Here is a 26,351-nt window from a genome sequence, read left to right as displayed (position 1 = left end):
GGCTTGGGCAGGGGTGGGGGCTGATGCCAGGATTGTGGGAACCCCCTCACCCTTCCCAGGGTGCCACCAGTCCCCAGCCCCGCATCTTTTCCATATTCCCAACCCCCATCATTCCTTCCACCAGCTCATCCTGATCCCACAGCAGCAGCATCATGGCCCCCTGATCCCTGCAGTTGTCGCGGCTCTTGCTCCAATGGTTGTAGCCAGTGGAGACCCAGTAGCACTTGGTCCTGCCAGGCGTGCTGTTCTGTGGAGACTGTGCAGGGCAGAGAACTTCCCTCAGTTCAGAGAGGATGTTCTCCCAGGTGCTGTTGATGTCTCCAATATTCCCATTCCGGATATTGCTGCTTCCTGGACTTTCTAGCTGCTGGTGGAGAGCTGCAGAGGAGGGAAGGCTGAGCAGGGGACAGGACCTTGCCTGGCCTGACACCTTCGGGGGGCCAGGCTCTGCACTCCTGTGCCTGATCTCATGATCTCATGATCTCATGATCTCATGATCTCATGATCTCATGATCTCATGATCTCATGGGCTGGGGGTTTCTTTCACCTTCAGGAGCTATTCCAGGAATTATCCTGTTTCTCTTGCACTACACATTTATACGCTAAGCCTGTATATATATGTAGATATAACACTGTGGAAACAGATTTCCACAAACACATTCTTCTAACACTGTGCTTATACACTACCCTTTTATATCTATATTGGTATAACACTGTGAATACAGACTACAAACAAGTGCTTCCAAGGTGAATGTGACCTGGGTTGGGGCAAGGTGATGATAATGCCAGTGTGTGATTTGCAGCAACCATTATGTTAAGGGATGGACTCGGTCCTTGTGGGTCCCTTCCAACAATGCAGAGCCTCCTCTGAGATATCCCTGCATGACCCCCACTAGTATTTAGGGTGCCACTCTTGGTCTTTATAATTTCAGGGGGTTTTTATTAATGCTTGCCAAGCCTCGTGCTCCCTTGGCACTGGCAGCTCCCCATCCCACGTTCCATCCCAGCTGGCGGGGCATTGGAGCTGCCGTGGGGGCCGTGGGGCTGCGCCCTGAGCCGGGGTCCCTTCCCAGTGCTCCCAGTGTGCTGATCCAGCCTGGAGCAGCCAGCGAGGGCTTCAGCTCAGAGAGCAGAGACATCTTGGGAGTCCCACTTTAATTTTGTTTGTCTTGATCTTCTCAGTTTAAGGAGAAACTGTTTTTGAGGGACACTGCTCTTCTCTCCCTCTTCTTTAGTTCTTTCCAGTTTCTTCCTAACACCACATTCCCCCTTCACTTGGCACTCTTGGGGCTGTGTCACCCCTCTGCCGCCTTAAAGGAGAAGAGGAAGATGGAAGGAGCTGGAATGTGCCCATCACCCTGGCTCGGGTGGACTTAGGTGGGATCTGGCTGCAGGGAGGGAAGAGCTGGCCATCGAGGGAGCATATCCCCTCCTTTGAGGAGTCTTTTCCTAGGATCAGCATCTCTTTGGCTGCAGCAACTCTGGGGTCACCCGAGGCAGCTGCCACAGAATGCTTCTGTGCCACCCCTTCTGTGCTTTCACACTGCTGACCACAGCAGCCACCCCTGCTCTCAAAAGGGACAGGGCATCTTTTACCCAACAGAGCCTCAAAGCCGTGTATGGGATGGAAAAAAGAGCTTCGGGTGATGTTTGTCTCATGAGGGCATGGGAATGGGGTGGACAGACTGGCTATGTGTCAGAAATGGGTTGGCTGGTGCTCATTGCGGAATTAAAGAATCACCATAGCTGGGCCACTTTCTCCTAAATGGGGATAAATTCACGAGTTTTAGATATTTCCATAGATCCTTGGAAGGGATTCTCAGCCCCTCTGCAGACGGAGATGAGCAAATCTCCCTGAACACTCCACCAGCAATGGAGCCTCACTGTCACAATATTGTCACAGTAAAGCTGGCGTGGACTGGACAAGGTAAGCCTGACCATAAGACAAATCCAATTTGGCTAGCCTAGTTCATGCCAGATCGAGTCCCTGGATAAGTTACAGGGGACCCTCCGCCATCCCATTCAAGCTTAGTAGAAAGCACATCGCTGGCCAGAGATCTGGGTGGAGAGAGATCCCAGCCAATGAGCTATCTGAGCCCGAGAGTTTTGAATCGGGTTCATAAGTAAGTTCCAAACAATAAACAAGGCTGTTTGTCTGATAAACAGTAGACACAAATCTGTTTCCTCCACCCACGACCGGCATGTCACAGGGTGCAATTGGAGTCTTGGCTTCAGTGGGTGGTGCTGCCGTGCTGGAGGGCAGAAAGGCTCTGCAGAGGGATCTGAACAGCCTGGAGTGATGGGCCGAGGCCAAGTGGAGGAGGTTCCCCAGAGCCAAGTGTGGGGTCCTGTGCTGGGGCCACAGCAGCCCCTGCAGAGCTCCAGGTCTGGGGCAGAGGGGCTGGGAAGGGCTCTCTGGGAAAGGCCCTGGGGGTGCTGGGTGAGAGCAGCTGAGCAGGAGCCAGCAGGGCACAACTCCCTGAAGGGGGCAGGGCTGGCTCTGACTTTTTAAAGACATGCTGTTCCAAGAGGCCTTGCTTTTTCTTTAATTTAATACTGCCTTTTTTTCTCTTTGCCTCAGCAAATCGAAAGGTTTTTCTTCTCAAAGCAGTTCCTTGGAGGCAGACAAGATTCAGCAGAAATCATCTCTGCCAGTGACTGTTTTCAGCACAGGCTGTACTTGCCCAGCTGAGGCTGTGACGGGCAAGGAAACGTCCCTGCAATGTCCCTGTGGCTCCGTGCCTGCTACAGTCTCTGGTGCTAAATTCTCACTCGGCAGACACTGAAAGATTGGAGCTAAAATGTGGACCTGATTTTCTGAGTCTGAGAGAGTTTTCAGCATGTCAGTGAAAAGTCCTCTTCCAAAGGGAAAGTCTCTTGAGAACATTTCTCTCTCAAGGACTATTTTTGTAAATAGTTTATGATTCTCAAAACCATATTGTACAGCTGTGATGAGTGTGTTTACTCTTGTTCCACCAATGAGACTAGAGAGGTGTTGTTCCCTTTACCAATCATGTTAAACCTGTATCGGAATACCTTATACAAGGGGCTGAAAAGTTCCGAAGAAAAGCCCTTCTGATGATCCTCTTTCTGCCGTGGAACCGAACTCATGCTCCTTTTTTCTTGTCCAACAGTAGCATCTGCTGGCCCAACGTGTGATTGCAGCGGCGAAAAGACGTATTTCCCCCCTCCCCCCACTAGAGAATAAGGGCTTTTTTTCCTTCGGTGGAAGATTTTTTTCCTGGTGAGCTGCAAGCATGATAACTGCTGTCTTAGCTCCAGAGGATTGGACTGTATATTTCTAGAGCTGATTTCCAAGTTCTATATTTTTGAGGGAAAAAGGCATGGTTTTTTTCCTAGTGCTGAAGTAGCGCTGTTGAAACATTATTGGCAAGACCTAAGTGATGCCTTGCTTCAGCTGATGCTTTCATGTGATGTGGATGCCGTGAAACTACTTCTGCCTTGGAAGAAATTTATGACCGTGTTACAGAGCTTTGCAGAGAACTCTGTCTCCGAAGTCCCGACCAATGAGGTCTCGGAGTGCGGCTCTGAAGAAGGGGCACTGTCTGATCCAGAAGTTGGTCTGGTGGAAGATCGGACTTGGGACAAGGCAGCGTTAATGGGATTTTCTCTCTTACCCTGGTCACTGCAAGACATTCGGCCACCCCATCCCCTTGGGAGCCTAACCCAGGGATGGGGAGTCTCCCAAACAGGGCGGGCAGCAGTGGGGCGAGGTTCGACTATCGGAAGCCCTCTTCCCCCTGCTCAGCCGGGGCCGCCCTTCCCCGTGCTTGGAGAACCGCGGGTTGGGGAGGGATCGCCCATCCCTCCTTGTTTCCCACGGTGGAGGGGAATGGAACGCCGGCGGCTCGATCTCCGCCGGCAGTGGCAGCGGGACCTCAGAGGTCATGCTTTGTCTGAACTGTGGCGTTGCTGTGCTAGTTCCTATTAAGCAGCGAAACACGGCTGGCCTGGGGGCTGCTGCAATTCTCCCCACTCCGATGCCGTGGTTTGTAAACAGTTCCGCCGCGCCTGCGCAGTCGGCAGCTGGGCCGGCCCCGCGCCGCCCAGCGCCGCTTCCTCCCGCGTCCTCTCCCAGCGTGGCGGGGCTGGGTGCAAGCGGCGCCGCGGTCACGGCCACTGCCCGTCTTTTGTTGGGGCCGTTCTCCCCCACGGCCCCCCACACCGGCGAGGGGGCCGCCACGGGCAGCGGGGGCGGCACCACACACACAGATGATGCTGGGGCCCTCCAGGGCCCGCCTTATTCACCACGCTGAGCCCTGTAGTGTCGGGAGGGGGTGATGACAGACCTCTGTCGGCACTGCCCCCCCTCCCGCGGGCCAGGTTCGGATGCATTATTTGGGTCTGCTGCGGGCTGTGGACCACACGCGGCTACAGGCCCTGCCAGGGCTGGCCCGAATCCAGCGGCTAGCGCTGCGGAGCTCCATCCCCCGGCCACCGCTGGTCCCAGGGCAGCTGCGTGTGCCCCCCCCATTCACCTTTGGGTCTCGGGGTGATGCAGCCGTTTTGGGGCGGGTGCCTGTTCGGAGTGGGGGACATTGAGAGGGTCCTTATTCGAGTACCCGTTGGACACTCCCACCATGCCAGGCCACAGTCCAGGACCCTAGGTGTTTCTGGGACGAAGTCAAAGATAAGGTTCTGAAGATGGGAGAATGGGACCTTCTGGACCATTTTATGGGGTCTAGAGGTGATCTCCCTGGCTTTGCAGATGCTGGGAGGAACAAGCTATCTGGTACAGTGGATGTGAACTCCAGACAGATGCCTGTCTCTGCTCCTGTGACATCTGTGGGGCAGGATCAAAGGAATGCTGTCACCTCACGAAGGAGGACTCCAGGTTTTCCCCATGCTTAAAGCGAACCCTCAATCAGGACAGCCTAACATGCACCATGTTATATCCTTCAAAGCTGTGTTGGACATTAGAGACAAGGTGGTTAGATATGGTCTGGGTTCTGCAGAGGTAATGCAGATGATTAGGGTCATCAATTCTGACCTACTAGTACCATATGACATTAGGCACCTTGCTCAGGTGTTATTTCAGCCTATCCAGCTTGAAGTCTTTGAAGCCAATTGGAGTCAGCTAGCTGTGAAAGTAGCTGCACACAATAGTCAATTGCCTCCACAAGACCCCAGGTACATGGTTGGATGTGATCTATTGACAGGGGTAGGGAATTTTGCTAACCCTGATTTCCAGGCTACCTTCCACTTGCAGATGCTGGACAGGTGTCAGAAGACAGGCATGACAGCACTGGTGAAAACCATAGAGTTAGCAGCTCCAAAACAGAGTGTCCTAGTTTAGGGCAAATCAGGAAGGAAAACTCCAAATGGGGATCTCCACAGGGAAATGCCCCTCCCCACCAACGGGTCCGGGAAAAGGAAAAAAATTCCATGGAGAGAAGTGGAAAAAGCTGTTTATTTAACAGAAATTGAGTAATATTAAATAATAAAACCTCTTGCTGTTCGATGGGATGGTAAGTCTAGGAAGAAAAGTCTTTTTTCATGTGGTGCAGCTCGGCTCGCTCAGGTTCTTATCAGTCCCTCCAGCGCTGGAAAAGTTCTGAGGCCCAGGCCCCGGTGGGCCACAGGCGTGAGCTCCCGGCGTTTGGCTGGGTGTTCAGTCCAGAGCAGGCTTGCACAGATCCAAGAAAATTGGAAAAAAACAAAGGTCCAGGGAACTCCTCTGCCTCAGCTAGTTAAAACTAACTAAAAGCTAGAGAGAAGCCCTGTCCCGCTGTCTGTCCGTGCTGCAGACAACACAGTCCAGGAGCGGGGTGTGTGGGAGTGATGTTTTCCTTAACACACTGCGCGCTTCTTCTTCCCCCTCTCTTGCTCTCAAAGCCAGTCTTAAAGGTGCAGGACTTAATATATAACATAAACCAGACGATTGGGGATACCAGTATCATAAAGTCACCCCAGGACATTCCACCCCTTATCCCCATATCGTCAACTTATTATCAAAATTAATATATATATTTTAACCCTACAACACATACATTATATACAGACAAGGGCATTTATTCATAATCTTCACCCAACCATCAGATCTCCCTGAGGTACACATTGTGTTGTTCCATCTTTCCGCATTATCCACCATGTGCAACCCGGTCCTTGAGCAAAAACAACTCCACTAATGGGTTTGTCTGTACTCGAAGTAGAATTGATCCAAACTGTCTTTCTTAACAAACCTCTGAGATGTACTGCTGGGACTTTGTCTCTGTCTACTTTATGCAGGGGCTCGGATTGGGCTGGGCCTGCTCAATTGGTGGAACCTCGGGTGTTAACTATCCAGGTGGCCTTTGCTAGATGCTGCTCTCAATTTTTGAAAGATCCCCCACCCAACGCTTTCAAGGTAGTCTTTAACAGTCCATTGTACCTCTCCACTTTTCCCGCAGCAGGTGCATGGTAAGGGATATGGTACACCCACTCAATGCCATGTTCCCTAGCCCAGCTGTTTATAAGGTTATTCTTGAAATGAGTCCCATTGTCTGACTCAATCCTCTCAGGGGTACCATGCCTCCAGAGGACCTGCTTTTCAAGTCCCAGGATGGTGTTACGGGCTGTAGCATGAGGCACAGGGTAGGTTTCCAACCATCCAGTGGCGGCTTCTACCATTGTGAGCACGTAGCACTTGCCTTGGCGGGTTTGGGGCAGTGTGATGTAATCAATCTGCCAGGCTTCCCCATATCTATATTTGTACCAATGCCCACCGTACCATAGCGGCTTCAACCGCTTGGCCTGTTTGATCGTGGCACACGTCTCACAGTCATGGATAACTTGGGAAATACTGTCCATGGTTAGGTCCACCCCTCGGTCTCGTGCCCTCTTATAGGTGGCATCTCTACCCTGATGACCTGAGGCATCATGGGCCCATCGAGCTAGGAACAACTCTCCCTTGTGTTGCCAATCTAAGTCTATCTTTGACACCTCTATCTTTGCAGCCTGATCCACCTGCTCATTGTTTCGGTGCTCTTCATTAGCCCTACTCTTGGGGACATGGGCATCTACATGACGGACCCTCACAGACAGTTTCTCTACCCTGGTGGCGATGTCTTTCCACTCATCAGCAGCCCAGATTGGCTTTCCTCTGCATTGCCAGTTGGCCCTTTTCCACCTTTCCAGCCATCCCCACAGAGCATTGGCTACCATCCATGAATCCGTGTAGAGGTAGAGCTTTGGCCACTTCTCTCTTTCAGCAATGTCCAGGGCCAGTTGAACAGCTTTGAGTTCTGCAAGTTGACTTGATCCACCTTCTCCTTCAGTGGCCTCTGCGACCTGTCGTGTGGGGCTCCATACGGCTGCTTTCCACTTCCGGTTCATCCCTACGATGCAACAGGAACCATCAGTAAACAGAGCATAGCGCATTTCTTCTGCTGGCAGCTGGTTGTACGGTGGAGCTTCTTCAGCCCATGTCACTTCTTCCTGCTCCTCTTCATCAGTGAGACCAAAGTTTTCACCTTATGGCCAGTTTGTAATTATCTCCAAAATCCCAGGGCGATTTGGGTTTCCAATACGGGCGCGCTGCGTGATGAGGGCGACCCACTTGCTCCATGTAGCATCGGTGGCGTGGTGGGTAGCAGGAACCTTTCCTTTAAACATCCACCCCAGCACTGGCAGTTGGGGTGCCAGGAGGAGTAGTGCTTCTGTGCCAATCACTTCTGAGGCAGCTTGAACTCCTTCATAGGCGGCTAAAATTTCCTTCTCTGTGGGAGTGTAGTTGGCTTCGGACCCTCTGTAACTTCGGCTCCAGAATCTCAGTGGTCGGCCTCGAGTCTCCCCAGGCACTTTCTGCCAAAGGCTCCAGGACAGACCGTGGCTCCCGGCTGCAGAGTAGAGCACGTTCTTCACATCTGGTTCTGTTCTGACTGGGCCAAGGGCTACTGCATGAGCGATCTCCTGTTTAATCTGAGCAAAGCCTTGTTGTTGTTCAGGGCCCCACTGGAAAGTGTTCTTTTTGCAGGTGACCAGGTAAAGAGGGCTCACAATCTGGCTGTACTCAGGAATGTGCATCCTCCAAGGAAAGCTTGCATTTCCTTCTTGCTGGTGGGTGGAGACATTGCTGTGATCTTATTGACGACCTCAGTGGGAATCTGACGCCGTCCATCTTGCCACTTTACCCCCAGGAACTGAATTTCACGAGCTGGTCCCTTAACTTTGCTCTTCTTGATGGCAAAACCGGCTTTCAGGAGAACCTGGATGATTTTCTCTCCTTTCTCAAAGACCTCTTCAGCCGTCTTTCCCCAAACAATGATGTCATCAATGTACTGCAGATGTTCTGGAGCCTCACCCTTTTCCAGGGCAGCCTGGATCAGTCCATGGCAGATGGTGGGGCTGTGCTTCCACCCCTGGGGCAGTTGGTTCCAGGTGTACTGCACTCCCCTCCATGTGAAGGCAAACTGAGGCCTGCATTCTGCTGCCAGGGGAATGGAGAAAAATGCATTGGCAATGTCAATAGTGGTGTACCACTTCGCTGCCTTGGACTCCAGCTCGTACTGGAGCTCCAACATATCCGGCACAGCAGCGCTCAGAGGTGGAGTCACTTCATTCAATGCACGATAGTCCACAGTCTCCTTCAGATTTACGCACAGGCCAGATGGGGCTGTTGAAGGGTGAGTGGGTTTTGCTGACCACCCCTTGGCTCTCCAGTTCTCGGATCATCTTGTGGATGGGGATCACAGCATCTCGATTTGTCCTATACTGCCGGCAGTGCACTGTCGAGGTGGCAATTGGTACTCGCTGTTCTTCCATCTTCAGCAGTCCTACTGCAGATGGGTTCTCTGATAGTCCAGGCAAGGTGTTCAATTGCTTGATGCTCTCTGTCTCTACAGCTGCTATCCCAAATGCCCACCTAAGCCCCTTTGGGTCCTTAAAATACCCGCTTCGGAGGTAGTCTATGCCTAAAATGCATGGGGCCTCTGGGCCAGTCACAATGGGGTGCTTCTTCCACTCATTTCCAGTCAGGCTCACATCAGCTTCCACTAAAGTAAAGTCTTGTGATCCCCCTGTCACACCAGCAATAGAAACAGATTCTGCCCCTACATATCTTGATGGGATTAGGGCACACTGTGCACCAGTGTCAACCAAGGCCTCATATTTTCGTGGTTCTGATGTGCCAGGCCAACGAATCCACACAGTCCAAAAGACACGGTTTTCCCTAGCCTCTACCTGGCTAGAGGCAGGGCCCCTCTAAGCTTGGTTATCATCATACTTGTCAGTTTGACTACAGGCTACTGGAGCGGCTTTCTTTTTGGTGGAGTATTCCCCCTGAGTCTTGCTGTCTTTCAGTCCATGCACCCGTTTTGCCAGAGCAGCAGTAGATTTTCCATCCCATCTTTTCATGTTTTCTCCACAGTCACGTAGGAAAAAACACAGCTCAGCTTGTAGTTTTTTCTCTCTATCTGGGGAACTTCTGCATTGAGTACCAGGGCTCCTGGTCTGTACTGCTGAGACTGGAAGAAGGTCTTCCCTGAGTTTCTTGAAATTCTCCTCCATTTTGTCGTGGAAGTTTTGCATACCTGTTCTCACAGCTGCAATTGTTGCCTGCATGGGGCCATGCACGGTATCTGCATATGCTCAAAGCTTCTTCGCCATATCCAGCACAGTCTCTTCCCGGTCATCCTGCTTCATTGTTGCTAAAGCAGAAGCGTATTCTTGTGGCCCAAGTCGAACAAGTTTTCGCCACATCACAGATGGCACCAAGTCTGGATTTCTAGTACCTAAGTCACCCACAAAGACAATCTCTACTATTGCCATTTCTCTCAAGCGCTGAATCCCTTGTTCTATGGTTTTCCAACGAGTTTGCTGTATATAGAGATCATCTGCACACAGATATCTTTGTGCCACACTTCTTAGGACCCGTTCCCAGAGACTATAAGGGTTAGCCCCCCTCATCATCTCCTGGTCAATAACCGGGTCGTGTGACAGGGATCCCAGATGCCTCGCTTCAGTGCCATCCAGAACTGTAGCCTCACCTGCAGCATCCCACAGACGGACTAACCAACTAATTATAGATTCATCAGGTCGTCGAGTGTAATCTTTTCTCAGGCCACGAAGGTCCTTCAGGGAGAAAGGTTCACCAGTGCCTTCTGATTTTGTGTCAGTTGCTGGTCTTGAGGGTCCTTCCCCCGCATCACCATTATCATCATCTACTGGCCGATCAGTTTTGGTTTTGAATTTCATGCCTCTCGTGGCAGGAGCAACAGACACTGGCTTAGGCTCACTGTCTGGTTTGGCTGCTGTCTTAGGCTCACTGTCTGGTTTAGCCTGAGTCACTGGGGTAGCTGCTGATTTATCTGCCTGCCCTACAGCATCTAGCAGCGTGCGATAAGCATACGCTAGGGCCCAGCTTATTGCAATGAGATTTTTCTTTTTAGAATCATCACAGCAATTCTCTTCCAGATATTTCCCTACTTCATCTGGGTTCTGAATTTGTTCACGTGAAAATTCCCAGGCTGGGGGATCAGAAAATTCCTTCAGAGTTTGGCCAATTCTCTCCCATTCTCTACACCACTCAGGATTTCCCACACCTGAGTCTACTTCTGGGGCAGGGGTCTCGTTGGCTCTTCTGGATATCTCAGCCCTCATCCTAGAGAAGCTGCAGACTATATAGAGGAAGCTTAACAGCTGAACCAGCTGTACTACCAGGAAAGTGGTATCCTTAACACTCAGGGGAAACTGGGTATTCTCAAAGAGGGACATAACAGATTCAAAGGAGAAGAAGGAAAGAAAAGGCTGAAAAGCCTCATCCCCTGGTCTTCCTCTAACAAACTGGGTGCAATTACCAATAAACTCCCAAAATGTGCTACTAGGACTGAGAGGCAGGGTCGGGCGAAGAAACCATGAGCCAAACATACCTGACAGAAACTTCAGTAGTTCTATAAACTTCCTATAAATCATTATCACCGAGCCCAGCACAATAACCATTCTAATCCGTGCCCCTCTACTGTGAAAGAGGGCAAAGACAGGTATTAAAACCTCAAAAACTTTTAGGGACCAGGTCCACATGAAGGCCTCCACCCCAAGAGACATTATGTATCCAAACAACATGACTACTGACTGCTTTATCCCAATACAGAATAAATACAACCAACAATCAGTACAGGTTTTTCCACTTTCTCTTGCCCCACGTTCGGGCGCCAAAAACTGTATTTGTCCTAGTTTAGGGCAAATCAGGAAGGAAAACTCCAGATGGGGATCTCCACAGGGAAATGCCCCTCCCCACCAACGGGTCCGGGAAAAGGAAAAAAATTCCATGGAGAGAAGTGGAAAAAGCTGTTTATTTAACAGAAATTGAGTAATATTAAATAATAAAACCTCTTGCTGTTCGATGGGATGGTAAGTCTAGGAAGAAAAGTCTTTTTTTCATGTGGTGCAGCTTGGCTCACTCAGGTTCTTATCAGTCCCTCCAGCGCTGGAAAAGTTCTGAGGCCCAGGCCCCGGTGGGCCACAGGCGTGAGCTCCCGGCGTTTGGCTGGGTGTTCAGTCCAGAGCAGGCTTGCACAGATCCAAGAAAATTGGAAAAAAACAAAGGTCCAGGGAACTCCTCTGCCTCAGCTAGTTAAAACTAACTAAAAGCCAGAGAGAAGCCCTGTCCCGCTGTCTGTCCGTGCTGCAGACAACACAGTCCAGGAGCGGGGTGTGTGGGAGTGATGTTTTCCTTAACACACTGCGCGCTTCTTCTTCCCCCTCTCTTGCTCTCAAAGCCAGTCTTAAAGGTGCAGAACTTAATATATAACATAAACCAGACGATTGGGGATACCAGTATCATAAAGTCACCCCAGGACACAGAGGTTTGTCACAATGGTCCAAGGGACTAAAGAACCTTATTTGCAGTTTGTTGTGAAACTCTGCATCTTTGGAGAAGCAGGTGGAAAATCCTGATTTGATTACACCTCACAGAAAGTGTGGCAGTTTGTACAGTTGTGGGGTGTTTCACACAAATTCAGCATTCTGCATTCTCCAACTGGCCAAGCCATTGTTGAACATGCTCATGGTACTCTGAAGCAGGTTCTTCAAAAACAAAAATGGGGAATGCAGGGTGAAACCCCACGAAGTTGATTGGCAAAAGCTTTGTACAGGATAAATCACCTTACGGTGCTGCAGAATTCAAATAACCTGGTCATCTTGAACCGTCGCCTTTCATTGTAGGTTTTGGGCAAGACACATCAGCCTCGAGCAAAAGTTCAGGTGTGAAATTTGAATACCAAACAGTGCGGGGGGGGGGGGGGGGGGGGTGTGTGCTGTTTTAACTGATCGCATTGAGTTGTGGGTATTCATGTGTATTCACTGACACTGGGGTGCACTGGGTACCTACAAAGTCCTGACCTGCAATCACAAAGGCAGAACAGAGCCAACAGGCAAACTGCAGGCCGTGACCAGGAGGAAGGTCATCAAGTGGAGGAACCTTTGAGTGATGACACAGATGCAGAAGATGCAAGTGCTCACTTGGATGGTCCCTCTACAAGCAGACATTAAACATCTTGCTCATTTTTTCTTTTTTTTTTGTTTTTTATAGAAAAGAAGGGTGAGATGTGGACCTGATTTTCTGAGTCTGAGAGAGTTTTCAGCATGTCAGTGAAAAGTCCTCTTCCAAAGGGAAAGTCTCTTGAGAACATTTCTCTCTCAAGGACTATTTTTGTAAATAGTTTATGATTCTCAAAACCATATTGTACAGCTGTGATGAGTGTGTTTACTCTTGTTCCACCAATGAGACTAGAGAGGTGTTGTTCCCTTTACCAATCATGTTAAACCTGTATCGGAATACCTTATACAAGGGGCTGAAAAGTTCCGAAGAAAAGCCCTTCTGATGATCCTCTTTCTGCTGTGGAAACGAACTCTCTCAACCTGGAGAGGAAATGGACAGGAGACATCGATATTTAAAAAATCCCAACAACACAAACAAAAAGTCCAGTCCTCAGGGGGCCAGGCTTTGTCCATTATTTACAGGCTCACAGAGTAGATGAGGAGTGACAATATTTAGTCAATGGAGAAGTGTCTACATGTGCAGAGGGGAGAGCAAGCAGTCAGTGGATCCGAGTCTTTCTCCAGAGAAGGAGACAATGGAGGGAGTGGGAAGGAAAGGGTTAAACACAGTGGATGGTGAGAAGGGGGTGGATTCCCTCAAGGGACCTGGCAGCCAGGAATGCCAAGGGCTGGAGAATGTCAGTGGGGGAAACTCCCTCAATTCTGTCTATAGCTCTTTATCCTCCTCTGTTCTGGGAAGCAGAATCTGTTCCACATCCCATCAGTCCCAATCCCCATCCCACCTCCCCTTGGGGCTTCTGTGGGATCATGTATTTTGGGGTGTGATTGAGGATTTTGAGGTGGGATCAAGCCATTTTGAGCCTTTAGCAATTCTCCAGCCAGGGCACCAGGAGCACCCGGGGGGCTCCAGCCAGACCCTGCCCCCTCCAGCAAAGGGCTCACACAACCCCTCATCCTGCCCCTAAAATCCCTGGGGATCCTCATCCATCTCTGCATTCCCCTCTCTGAGATCTCCCGACCAATGGATTGGAAACCCCCACCCAGGGTGAGCACAACTGCAGGTGACCAGGGAGGGGGAGCTTGCCCCAAATATATCTTGGGCGGTGCCTGTGAGGGTTTTTGGGGGGTTCCTGCTGGCTGCTCCTGGCACAGCCCTGGCTGTGGGCAGGGGTTGTGGTGTCTCCCCCCACCTGTGGTTTGGTCTCCCTGGGTCAGGCTCGGGATCCACATGACAATCACCTGGTGCCAGCAGGGCTGAGGGGGACACTGGTTTTGGAGACCTCCAGGAGAGCTGGGTTTGTGGGAAGCGCAGGAGCCACAGAGTGGGGAGAGCAGAAAGGGGCGATCCCAGAGCTGGGGAACCCCTGAGAGCCTGACGGGAGAGGGAGGAAGGAGAGTGGGGGAACCAGGGACCCCTTGGACACAGAATTGGGGGGGGTCCAGAAATGGGGGACCTCTGGGATTCCCGAGAGAATTGGTAGTGCAGAGAAGGCAGGAACCCTGGGTACGGGGGGACCCCAAAACACGCAGGACCTGCAGAATCACAGAGACAAGGAAGAACCAAGAGCCCAAAGTGGAAGAAACGTAGAGCAGGAACTCCTGGGAGTTTGTTGGATTTTTTCTGAACCTTGGAGCTTTTGGCATGTATGTGGATCTATCAGGCTAAATCTTTATATTTTAGAGGGAGGCAGGGAGAGGTTAATCTTGTTAGCTCTGAAGTTACTGAGCTAAATGTTGGTGGATTGGTATTTGCAGGAAACTAAATCTGAATATTTTGGAGGAGTGTTTGCCTGAGTATTGAAGTTTAGGTTCTTTTGGGGCTGTGTCTTGATATTTGAGCAGTGGTGTTTTTTTGCTGAATCTTTCTATCTTGGAGGTTTTTGTGGACAGAAGATACCTGATGACTTCTGGGGAGGGATCAGGCACTGGTGTATCCACACCAGGGAGAGGCCCTGCGAGTGTCCTGAGTGTGGAAAGAGCTTCTCCAGGAGCTCTAACTTGACCAGACACTCAAAGGCACCAGTAAGGGAAGCCCTGTGAGTGTCCCGAGTGCAGGAAGAGCTTCGTGCGCTGCTCCAGCTCCATCCCCCATGGGAGGCGTTGGATGATCCCCAGTGACCCCCGTTGGGCAGAGCCCTGGTGATCCGTGGTCCTGGTGTTGGGAAGACACCTGGCTGGGAGGCTCCACATCTTCCTGGCTCCCTGTGGGCACCTCGATAAATGCAGGGGCAGGAACATCCATCATGACACAATGCAATGGGTGAGAATTGCAAACTGACCGCCCCTGGAGATTCATGGGGATGCAGAGATCCACCCACAGCTCCTGGAGGTGCTCACACCAGAGCAGGGGCATTCCTGAGGGAAGGCTGTGAACCCACAGGAGATCTGTGGAGAGAGGAGCCACCTGTCCTGGAAGCACTGACCCCGTGGCAGAGTGACCCACGCTGCAGCATTGTGAGGGGGCTGTTTCCGTGGAATGGACTCAGGTTGGAGAAGTTCCTGGAGAAGTTTCCAGTGGGAGAGACCCCAGGGTGCGGCAGGGGAACAACTCCTGTCCCTGAGCAGTGGGAAAAGCCCCGGGGGATGAAGTGACCATGACCCCATTCCCTGTGTCCCTGTACTGCCAGGGTAGGAGGTAGAGGTGGAAGGAGGGGTGAAAGGAGGGTGCTTTTAAGGGTCTTCTTATTCTCCTGCTCTGAGCTTGTTAGCAATAAATTCAATTAATCTCTTCTGTTTTTCCCGTGGTGGTATTTGATGAGGGAATGCTCCTGGTCCTTAACTCATGACCACTGGTAAATTTCCTCTTCCTGTGCAGCTGTGGAGAGCAGTGAGAGAGCAGCTGTGGTGGGTGCCTGGACTCGGGCCAGCATCACCCCACTGCTGGGGGACGTGTCCTTGTGTGGCCCTGTGCTATGGTGCCACAATTGCTGTTGGTTTTGTTTCTCATATCAATTTATTTTTTTCATTAAATGCTTGTGAAGTGCCCCCGGTGTCCCTCGTGTTCTCTCGGTGCCGGTAGCCCTGCTCCCTGTCCCACGGTTCCATCCGGCTGGCGGAGCCTTGGAGCTGCCGTGGGGGTCGTGGGGCTGCCCCGGGGGCTGCGCCCCGAGCCGGGGCCCCTTCCCAGTGCTCCCAGTGTGCCGCTCCAGCCTGGAGCAGCCAGCGAGGGCTTCAGCTGGGACGGCAGAGAGGCGCTGCTGGGGGGTCCCGGCTCACTTTGCTTTGGTTGGCTCTTCCCAACCTGGGGACAAAAGATTTTGTGAGTTTTCTGCCAGGAATCTCTCCCCACCTCCATTCAGCCAAAGGGGTTTCTGGCGGTCTTACCTTTTAGGGGGGAATTCAAAGCAATGCACTGATGCTCCTAATTAAGGGGTAGGACAAGTGAGCCTGAATGACTTCCCGCTGAGCCGGAGACCCTCAAGACCAGGGACTGGGTAAGGCGGGCCGGGAGGTGCGGAGAACTTTGTGCTGGGAGCTCAATGGCGGCGCGGGCCGGGCCCGTTCCAGGGCTGTTCCTCATCCCCGCCTTTCGCCTCACGCAGCCCGGGGCGGGCCCTGAGAGCGCGGGGCGGGGCTGTGCCGTGTGCAGAGCCCGCCGCTGGCTGCGATTGGCTGCTGCTGCCGTCACTCATGGTTCTGGCGCGCGCTGATTGGGCAGAGCGGGGACAAGCCCGGCCCCGCTGGCGCCCCCAGGGCGGCCGTGGGGCAGGAGAGCCGCCATTGCCGCAGCGTCTGTGCGGGCCCGGCAGCGGCGGCAGCAGCGGCCGGAGCCCGGTGAGGCGGCGGCAGAGCTCGGAGGCGGCCCCGGCCATCGCAGGTGGGAGCCGCGCTCGGTTCTGCGGGGGTTCGGGGCTCGCTGCGGGCCCGGGAGGGGGCGGCAGGGGCTGTGGCGGGTGGCTTGTGCCGTGGCCGGCCCGTGTTGGCCCTGGGCTAAGGGCGCTGCGGGAGCGGCTGCCCGCGGTCTCCTTGCCGCTGGGGCCTCGGCAGGAGGCGGTGGCGGAGCAGCGCTGGCTCGTCCCGCTTCGTGTCGGGAGGCCGGAGGTGGCTGCGCTGGGCCCGGGGCTGGGCGGGAAAATTCCCGGCGCCAGAGGTTTGTGTGGCCCAAGGAGCCAGAGGAGTGGTGTGCAAGTGACTTTATTGCTGCCCAAAGGGAGAGGCCATGGGGCATTTGCCGTGCGCTCTCTCCAGTTCTTGGAGGACGCGGCCTCGTTTTTGTCCTGATTTTCCCGGCCGTGTGTCCCTGTCCCTTTGCCCAACACTGGCCGAGGTGCTTGGAAGGTTCAGCCTTCCCGATCCGCCTGCTGCATGTCCTTTTTGTATAACACCCGATATTCCTGGCTCTGTGATGTCTTGATTCTTCTGGAAGTTCATGAATTTAGCAGGACTTTGTCTGAGCAGCAGTCCTTGTCAATTAGTGACATTTTCTGAAACTGATGGTTTCTCTCACTGCTTTCTCATGTGCAAGTCCTTGGCCCTATCTTCAATCAGACTCACACCATCTGTTTATTAGAGCACATTCATTTTATTCCTTTCTATCGATCTTCTTCTAATTTTCCCTGTGATTGTCTTTGCAAACTTTAATTACCATTGATTCAATCTCTTTTCTTGCTGGGTCTTCTTTGTTGTTGGGATTGCTGTCAGTGCCCTCATTCTCTGTCCTTTTGTAGCCGTTTGTGGCTCAGGAGGCCTGGCTGCCACCTGCATCCCCTTGCTCAGCTGCTGAATGAGCTGCACTCAGCAAGGTGTGGTGCATGGTAAAAAGATGAGAGTTGCTGTAGCACATGAGAGGAGAAACAGCATTTGTTTAACCCATGGTCTGCCAGGGATCCACAAAACTGTGTCCCATTCCCATCCTTTCCACATTTGGACCAGTACAAGAGCTGTTTTCTTGTTTCCTTTGTTACCTGTTTCACCATTTTTCCTTTGTGATCTCTTTGCCAAGAGCAGTTTGAGTCATTTAACTTTCCACATACTCTGCCTTCTTCTGCTAATAGATAATCTGATCCCATCCCATGGTGAATTGTTGTGTTCCTCATCAGAGTGGATTGGTCGGTTGGAAAGTCAGGAGCTGGAGCTGTCTGGTTGGGTATTGTTTTGAGGACATCCTATAATCTAATTAGGGCTTGGAAATTATAAATGGATTCTCTGGTACATGATACGAATTTGTTCAGGTTCCCAGGGGCTGGTCCATGGTGTTGCAGGAATTGTTCAGGTGGCCGTTCATCTTTTCCCCATTTTTGGGTGCTCCCTCCAACCAGGGCTGCATCAATTGTCAGCTTTTCTCTCATTAAATCGTCACATACTTGGATTCCCAACTGATTTCTCTGAACTTGTGGTAGCAAATAAACCCTCAAATGGTGTAATACACCCTATATAACATAGACAGAGACAGCACATGTTGGAGTGGGGACAGGGATGATTCCCCCCACTTGTTTTAGTGAAGTTTTCACAACATTCTCCATTTTCTGTTTTCCTTTGCAGCTGAACCACTTTGTGCTGCAGAGTCAGATATCCTCACAATGGTCTGTGCCGTTATCTGTGCAAATTCCATCTGGGCAAGCAGGCAGAGCTTGGGGTGAGGGGCAGAGGGAATGAGCCCAATTCCCACCCCCAGGCAGGAAGCGCCTGGTCCATTGTCCAGGGTTCGGCCCAGTAGTGTTAATTTGCATTTCTAAAGTTCCTCTACTGGCTGCATGGAACAAAGCTTCTCTTCCAAGGCAGGCATGGGATGACTCGCATGTTGCTGCCCCCACAATCTTTTTTTTTAAAAACGATATTCTGTTAACTCTTTATGTGTTAAAGGGCCACCTTTAAAGCTGTTCTAGTTTTCAAAATGCAGCCTAAAGTTGACCATTGAAAACCCCATATCATCATTTTGCCATCACTAAGAGCCACACAAAAACATAAAAACAAAAATTAGAAAGCAATCAAGTATTTTCTTTTTCTTCTACAAGGACTAAAGACTGATAGTCACACCATTGGCCCAAACAGAACTGACAGTATAAAAGTAGAATTATTATAAAAAATTGTTCTAATATTGTAATGCTTTCACTGAAACTCTGAAAAGCAGTCACTCTCCAACCATGTCTTTAGAGAAATAAGGTATTACTTGATTCTTGCCAGAATGTGCAACAAATAATTTCATCCACACATGGATCTGGTATGCAGAGAAAATCATTCCATGACATGTGAGTTTTACTAGATTTTTCGTAAAATTTATACAGTCTGAACCCATAGAAATCCATTGGTTTAGTGTTCATTGTTTCCAAGGTGTGGAGTTCTTAGTGTTTGGTTTCCTGTTGCACCCGGATTTCTGTGCCTGTGATGTGAATTAGGTGGGCACTCTTGGATTTCCTGCTCAGCCTTTTCCAGACCAGGTGTCTCCAGCTGTGCCTGGGGCAGTGTCTGGGGTAGATGTTGGTTGATGTTTGCTGCTGGGTGTTGATGTTTTGATGTTTTGTTGATGGTTGTTATCTTGGTGGGAATCTTTTGTGCTATTCCCAGTCTGTTGAGGTGTTAAGCTCATCTCTGTTGAGTAGTGTGACATCCCTTAAGAAAAAAGTATAAATTCTTCTCCTGAAGTCAAAATTGAACCACACCTGACTAGAAAAATAAAATAAAATATAATTTTAAAGTTGGAGATGCAGATGCATATTTTATATATATATATAGTACATTTTCCACCAGTCTAATCCCAGGCAGTACAGAGTGTGAGTGTCATTGAGAGGCAGAGTGGAATTGTCCCAGTGCCTTCCCCAGCAGCTGTGGCGAGGGCAGGCACAGAAAGGCCTGAAGGTGCAAGAGTGAGAGCAAGGATTGTCCCGCAGTGGCTGGAGATGGCAAAGGAGGGTGCCCAGGCCGAGGATTTGGGCAGAGGATCTGTGGGCAGGCGCAGGGGCTTCCCCCGCTGGGGAGCCCTGGCTGCTGCTGCTGCTGCGTTGCCTTCAGTGCAGGCTCAGGGGCAGCCTCCCATTGTCCTCCTGCAGCCGGGAAGTCCAAATCTCCGGGGCTTCAGAGCCCTTGAGCTGAGGCTGAGAGGTCTCCCTGTGTTCAGCTGTGCTAGGGCTGTATCTGTGCTCAGGGACACTTGGAATGGGCCACGTCACTTGGCCACCGGAGCTGTCAGCAGGACCCAATGTCCTGGCTGTATGATGTGAACAGCAAAGACTCAAGACTGGGTCTGTGCCAGCCGAGCTTCCTGGGGGAGAGATTGCACATGAGACAGGATTCTGGCCGCAGCCTTTTTTGAATCTACATCCCTGCTCATATGGATCTCCTGATGGAGATTTACCAGGGTAAGGAATTCCAAAGATCAATTCCAAGGGAGTATATCTGCCCTGGGTCTGGCTCTTTTTCTTGATGAAGCCAATGGCAAAAGCCGTACCCATGGCATCTCGGTTTCTATCACCAGCTTCCAAAGGTGTTTCTTTATTTCCCCATTCATTCTTCCTACCTGACGGGAGCTCTGGTGGTGCCCAGGGTTGTGGAGCTCCCATTGTATTCCTAAAGCTGCCATAAGCCCCTGAAGGATCTTTCCTGTAAAATGAGTTCTCCACCTAATTATATTGCCTCCACAATCCTTTTACTTGGAATTGTTTTAGAAGTCCCTTGATAACTGATCCAGTGATTGCTGAGGAAGTCAGAATCGCTTTTACCACCCTGTTAGCTGCCCTGGTGTCAGCAGAAGATATTTAAGCTTTCCTGCTCAGGGCATTTCAGTGCCAGGCTCTTACAAGCACTCCCAGCTCGGCAGGTTGAGCTGACCATGGGGGCAGTAACCAGTGCTTTGTCTAATTCCCTTTCCTTAACAATAGCGAGTCTTGTCACTCTTTTCCCTTCTGCTGCCATTGAAACCCCATCCAAAACCACATTTTCTCCCTCAGTCCAGGGAATGTCTCATAAATCTCTCCCCGCCTGAGTCTGGAGCTCTGTCACTTGAATGCAGTCATGGGTTTCTTCCCAGCCCCCTCTCCAGGCTGTTCAAACAGGAGGCTGGGTTAAACCCTTCCCCTGTCCTCAATTCTAAATCCTCCTGTGCCACTGAACAAGTTTAGTACTGTAATAACCGAGCTCTGCTCATCCATTTGGAGGCTCTTTTGATGTACAAAGTTTTAATTTGATACTAGACTTGAACAACAGGAGATCCTCCTGCCATCAGTTTTTGGGCCTCAGTTCCCATTAAAGTCGTGGCTGCACAGTTCTGCAGACAGTGAGGCCACTCTGGCCACTGGGTTAAACATTTTAGCACAAGAATTCATTTGGCATAGCCCTGTTTAACATTCACATACAATTATTTTTATTTTTTTTTCTGATTGTGGAAGAGCCATGGCTGGGACATCAAACATTTTGTTTTTTCATTTTCTCGTTTTGTTTACATTCTCATATCTATACCATATCATTGAGGCTGTCTGGGGTTAAAAAGTCTTACAAAGTTCTGGCTAGAATAGAGGATCCTCAATCCAAGTCCTGCAATTCCCTATTAACCCTCATATTTGTCGCAGCTCTTTTTCAGTCCTGGGTAGTGTTACTTCTGAGATTCCCTGGACCCTCTCTGGGTCAATATACTAAAACTTTCAGTCAAAATATGTCCCAGATTTTTAACTTTTTTCTCCACCATTTGCACCCCTTTTCCCCCTCAAATTCACAAAGGTCCTTTTTAGCCTGAAAATGAAGGCATTTCACAGAGGCTTCTTCTACCACTTCTCTTGGTCTTACTGATTGGAGCAAGTCATCCACATCCTGCATTAACCCAGACCCTGGAGGTGAGCCTGAATAAGGGCAGTGCTTCCGTGCATCCCTGCAGAAGGACTGTCCATGTCTTGAGCATTTCCCCTTCTACCTCTTGTTGCCAGCCCAGGGCAGAATTCTGTTTGCATCCTCTGGAAGTGGGCAGATCCCCAGAAAGCATCTTTTGCATCAAGTTCTGAATGGCAGCAGTGTGAGGAGGGCAGCTGGTTCAGGCTGGTGTAAGGATCTGAGAGTGTGGGGTGCCTCAGTTTCATCATCTTATTTCTTCTTCTTGGGTCCTGCAGCATTCTGTGGATTCCATTGGATTTCTTGTTTGGCAGGATAGGAGCATTGTAGGGAGCCATCCCTGGCTCCCCAAGCCTGCCTTGAGCAGGACTCCCAGACAGGCTGTGAGCCCTTCCTTCCCTGTCGCTCTTTTGGGAATGGCGAGAAGAACAACATGGACTCTCTTGTGAGTTGAAGAGGAGAGTTCTTTCTCATAAGGTTTATTACCTCAGATCTTCTTTTATTGACTGATACGTGAAAGTACAGAAAAGTAAAACTCTTATTGGTCAGTGAACTAACACATCACCATCATTGGTCAGTGTGGTACACCACCCCTCGACCTTCTCTTGCAAGAAAACAAGAAACTGACAAACAGCACCTGCAAGGCTGTTCTCTCTCTCTGAGGATTGTTTTAATTTCTCCTTATGATTTCCCAGGCCACTTTCTCAGGTGGGACTGAGAAAGTTATACGGCCTGCTGTTCCACGGGCACTCTGCTCCTTGCTTCATAGTTAGCATCCATAATTCCCCCTTTTTGTTTTAAAATAAAAAGCAGTGTTTGTAATCTCCTTCTGGGCCCTTGCAGGGAGGAGAAGAAACACAGCACAAGAGGTCTCCTTTCAGTTATTAACAGAACTTTGAGTAGACACTTATTTAGAATGATCAGGGAGATTTTCTGGCCTATGTTACTGAATTCTTGATGTCTAAGGATTGTTTTCCTTGCAAGGACCTGATGGGTGACTCTAATAGAACTAGTTCAGTGAACTAACACACACAGCAAATAAAACATCGTTAGTCTGCTCAAAACTGACAGTCTAACTTGTCGACAGGGAAGAATGCTCACTCTCTGCATGTGGAAGGACCATCTGAATGATGATCAGTATCTTGCCTGTTGCCTGCTTTCTGCCCTTGGTGTTGCACATCAGGGCGAACGCACCTCGCAGGTATCCACTGTATCCCAGCATCTGTGGAAATGCATGCATAGCCACGACCCCAAGCGATGAGCTCACACGGGCCTTGCCACTTGTTAGTGGTTAAGTCTCTCACTCAAACTTTCGCTCAAGGCAGGTGCGTCTCACCTGAGGACTTCAACAAAAGAAAATGATTCAAAATGACAGGATTATCAGAATTCTTTAGCACTGTGAGATGACTGATTGTATATAGAGCTTTCTCCTACCAACTGTGTGGAGTTTCTCCAATCATTACAAATTTTTTGTTTTTCAAGAACATGCTTTAGGGTACCATGAGTGTGTTCGACAATAGTTTACCATTACATATTTTTTGAAAATTAATAATTTTTGGCTTAGAGTTTAAACAAATGAAACTCAGAGAAAAGCCCAACAGCTGAAGATGTTCTTCAGCATCACCAGATGTCTTTTGAATCACTCTTTGAAGGCGATGGAGTTTAATGTGATTGCTTGGACCTGCTGATAATAAAACAAACATACTTTCTTCTTTAAATTCACAAGCTAATTGAACTTCATTGTTGTTAGTCAGTTAAAATTTAGATTTGATAATTAATTTTCTAAGTTTCTAATACTTTCAAAATATTCATGCATTGAGAATACTAAAACAAAGCAAATATCCCCCAAATTTCTTGGGATGAATGACTATCACCATTTTTCATGTTATTTATAAAACAAACCCAGCAGATACCAAATATGCACTGCCTATATGTATATTTTGCAATTTAGACAAGTGTTTTTTAACAAAACATGAGAGAATTCAAATTTCAAACCTGGTAGAGATTAAAAGATCAGATTTAAACCTAGTGAAACTTTACTTAATTTTATTATGCAATATCTATAAACAATGACTGTTGTGAAGTTGCAGTTGCTGCTATTTGCTGAAATTTCTGCTCAGCTGCAGTTGCTGTGTCCAGCGGTGGTTGCCATGGCAACACTGGTGCAGGCGCGGGCCCGCGGCTGGACGCGGGGGCCCCGAAAGCCCATCTCCCCCGCACCGTGCTGGCGATCCGTGGGGACTGCTGCGCTGTTCCTTGCAGCACAGGAGAGCGGGGCGCAGGGGGCCCGAAGGACACCATCAACAGCCAAGGCCCTCCTGTGCCCGCTCGCGGCGGTGCTCACGGTGCTGGTGAAGGCACCGCAGAGGGCGCAGGCGGAGGCAGGCGGTCTCCGTTCCCCTGCCGCCTCTCTGTTGATGAAGCTTGCGCGCCCAACTCCGCGGATGATGGATACTTGAACTCTTGGGGAGAGGGAGATTTTTGGGGCACAGGCTGTTTCTGCCCACGGCCAAAGTCCTCCAAGGGTCTGGGCAGAGCTGAGGAAGCGCTACGCTGCTCGTCCTTGGTCCCATCCCCCAGTCTCTCATGGTATACAAAAGAGGCACCCCCGGCATCTGAATCCTCCCTCCTGGCATCACTGTCCCCAGACTGGCACCGCTCCAACGCTTTAAAGATTGTGCCTCAGGTGGCCGCCAGGCTGCACACGCTGGTATTCCCTTCAGCTAACTCAGACCATAGGCGGTCTCCCACTGACAGCCAAACTTCGAGATCAAAGGCATTATTGACAGTCACACTAAAACCCTGTGTTTTCTCCCACTGGAACAAAACGCACATGGCATCTTCGGAAATACCGAGTCCCACGTGTGACAATGTGTACTGCCACGCAGAGAAGACAAGTTGATCATTAGTTAAACTTTGGTTCTGCATCGTGAGAACTGTCTATCTTGACGACCCGCGAATGCAATTACGCAAACGCAGTGGCTTAACTCGGGACTTTAAGCTCTAGCTTAGTCAAGATAAACTGTTCCAGGCCCGCTCACTGGCAGGGCCCTGCTATCCCATGGTCTGAAAGATCAGCTCCCTACAGGAGAGCGCGGGAGATATTCGCTTACCACTCTGTGGAGGAAGCAGGTGGTACATCATCAGTCGGCTGCACTGAATGTCGGGGGTCACCAGAAGTCACTCTATTGGGAACGGCGAGAAGAACAACATGGACTCTCTTGTGAGTTGAACAGGAGAGTTCTTTCTCATAAGGTTTATTACTTCAGATCTTCTTTTATAGACCAATACGTGAAAGTACAGAAAAGTAAAACTCTTATTGGTCAGTGAACTAACACATCACCATCATTGGTCAGTGTGGTACACCACCCCTCGACCTTCTCTTGCAAGAAAACAAGAAACTGACAAACAGCACCTGCAAGGCTGTCTTCTATCTCTGAGGATTGTTTTAATTTCTCCTTATGATTTCCCAGGCCACTTTCTCAGACAAGACTGAGAAAGTTATGCAGCCTGCTATTCCACGGGCACTCTGCTCCCTGCTTCATAGTTAGTATCCATACTTCCCTCCCTTGGAACAGGGTATTCCTTTTAGACACCTCTTGTCCTGGTTGCTTCAGAGTGATTTAGAGAGGCTCCATATCTAATTTTGCCTATTTCCGTGGGGCTGCCCACACTTCTGGGTTCACTTCAGCTGAGGCCTAGCCAGACATTTGACACAAAGGTACAACAGCATCAGCCTCTCTATCACCTTTTACAATATTACAATCCAGCCATCTTACTCCTTCTTAATAACTCACAATTAAGAAGAAAAATAAATTAATTTATTTTAAACCTATACCCTGCAGCTCATAATATTGGTTAAAAAAAACATACCTGCTCATCTTTCCCACTGATGGACCGAAGAATTAAAATATTTCTTGACAACTTTTCCCCTTAGGTCTAAGAATCAGAGTGGATCAAGGGGCCCCTGTGTCCATCAGGAAATGCCTCCTCTGGATCCAGCCCCACCCTGAACGTTCCCGAGGGCTCCAGTGTGGTGGGTCCCTGGTGGAATGGGAGCTCTGACACCCCTAAGACTCCATGTCCATCAAGGGCTGGACTTGGCTCCTGCTGAGGGTGCTGCTGTCTGTGCTTGCAGTGTCCTACCCACAGCTCCCAGCATTCCCCAGCTGGAGCCCAGCTGCGCCCCCCCCCCCCCACCCCGGGCCTTGGCGCCCCCCTTGAGGGGAATTTTGGGAGGTGGGAGCGCCAAGGCCGGGCCCCCCCGCGCTGTGGTGGCGGGAGCGGCTGCAGTGGGGAGCGAGTGCGGGCGGAAGCGGCCGAGAGCCCAGCGCTGCCCCAGGCCGAGCTGGCCCAGCTGCATCCGTGCCCCTGCGGTGGGATGCTGTGGGACTGGGGGGGAAGAGGGAGGCGGCAGTGGGTGCTGGGCCTGGGGGCAGGAGGAGAAGGGAAGGAGAAGCAGGGTTGAGGAACAAAATGGTCAAATGATGCACATGGGAGGAGAAAGTGGGATTGTGCAGGAGAAGGAGGAATAGTAGGAAGAAGAGGAGTGTGAGGGAGAGTAGGGACATGGGAGGAGGAGGAGCAGGAAGAGTACACAGCACAAGGTTCCATCCCTCCCTGTATCTGCAGCCCTCTGAGCATTACCCCCCCCCACATGCAGCAGCTGTCTGGGGAGGGGGATCCATGATTTTCACGGGGCTGAATCTTGGTGTTTCTGACCTTTATTGGGCTAAATGTTTGCTTTGGTGTTGGAGGTAAATTTCTCACAAATGGGACAGGACTGATGGGTGACATGTCATGAGCTTTTATTTTGGGAACCAGTCTCAGGTACAGATACAGGAGATGGCACAAGCTCACGTCTACCACAAGCAGCTCCAAAATCTCTTTGTTTCAGAACATTTTATAAGTTTTTCAGCCAATAGCATATTGATAAATCTTACAGACAGTTGTTCTATCTAATCACTAGAAACACACGTACATCTTCCTCAAACAATGCTTGCATGTTTGCTTTCTATTAACAATACACAATACTCTGTTATTAAACTTAAAACTTTCTACTGTCTTGGTAAGCATATTTTTCTTCAATCTTAAGGTCT

General features: G+C 50.2%; 1 protein-coding gene and 2 long non-coding RNA genes across 3 annotated transcripts in view; 1 reads left to right on the top strand and 2 right to left on the bottom strand.

Moving 5' to 3' along the window:
* The window catches only part of LOC147648672 (uncharacterized), a 57,898-nt gene that overhangs the window by 11,128 nt on the left and 20,419 nt on the right, over positions 1 to 26,351 (bottom strand). The gene's annotated exons all lie outside the window — the stretch shown is intronic.
* On the top strand, positions 282 to 5,490 carry LOC147648673 (uncharacterized). The gene is made up of 2 exons (XR_015279986.1): positions 282 to 1,927; positions 2,582 to 5,490. It is a non-coding gene; the product is annotated as an uncharacterized LOC147648673 (long non-coding RNA).
* Positions 12,502 to 16,048, bottom strand: LOC111943612 (uncharacterized). The gene is made up of 3 exons (XR_002870979.2): positions 15,823 to 16,048; positions 14,396 to 15,739; positions 12,502 to 12,858 (listed from the first exon to the last, which is right to left on the bottom strand). It is a non-coding gene; the product is annotated as an uncharacterized LOC111943612 (long non-coding RNA).

The sequence above is a fragment of the Cyanistes caeruleus genome, chromosome 31, assembly GCF_971803275.1.
Source record: "Cyanistes caeruleus chromosome 31, bCyaCae1.hap1.1, whole genome shotgun sequence".
Classification (NCBI taxonomy): Eukaryota; Metazoa; Chordata; class Aves; order Passeriformes; family Paridae; genus Cyanistes; species Cyanistes caeruleus.
This window is presented reverse-complemented; position numbering and strand designations above follow the sequence as displayed.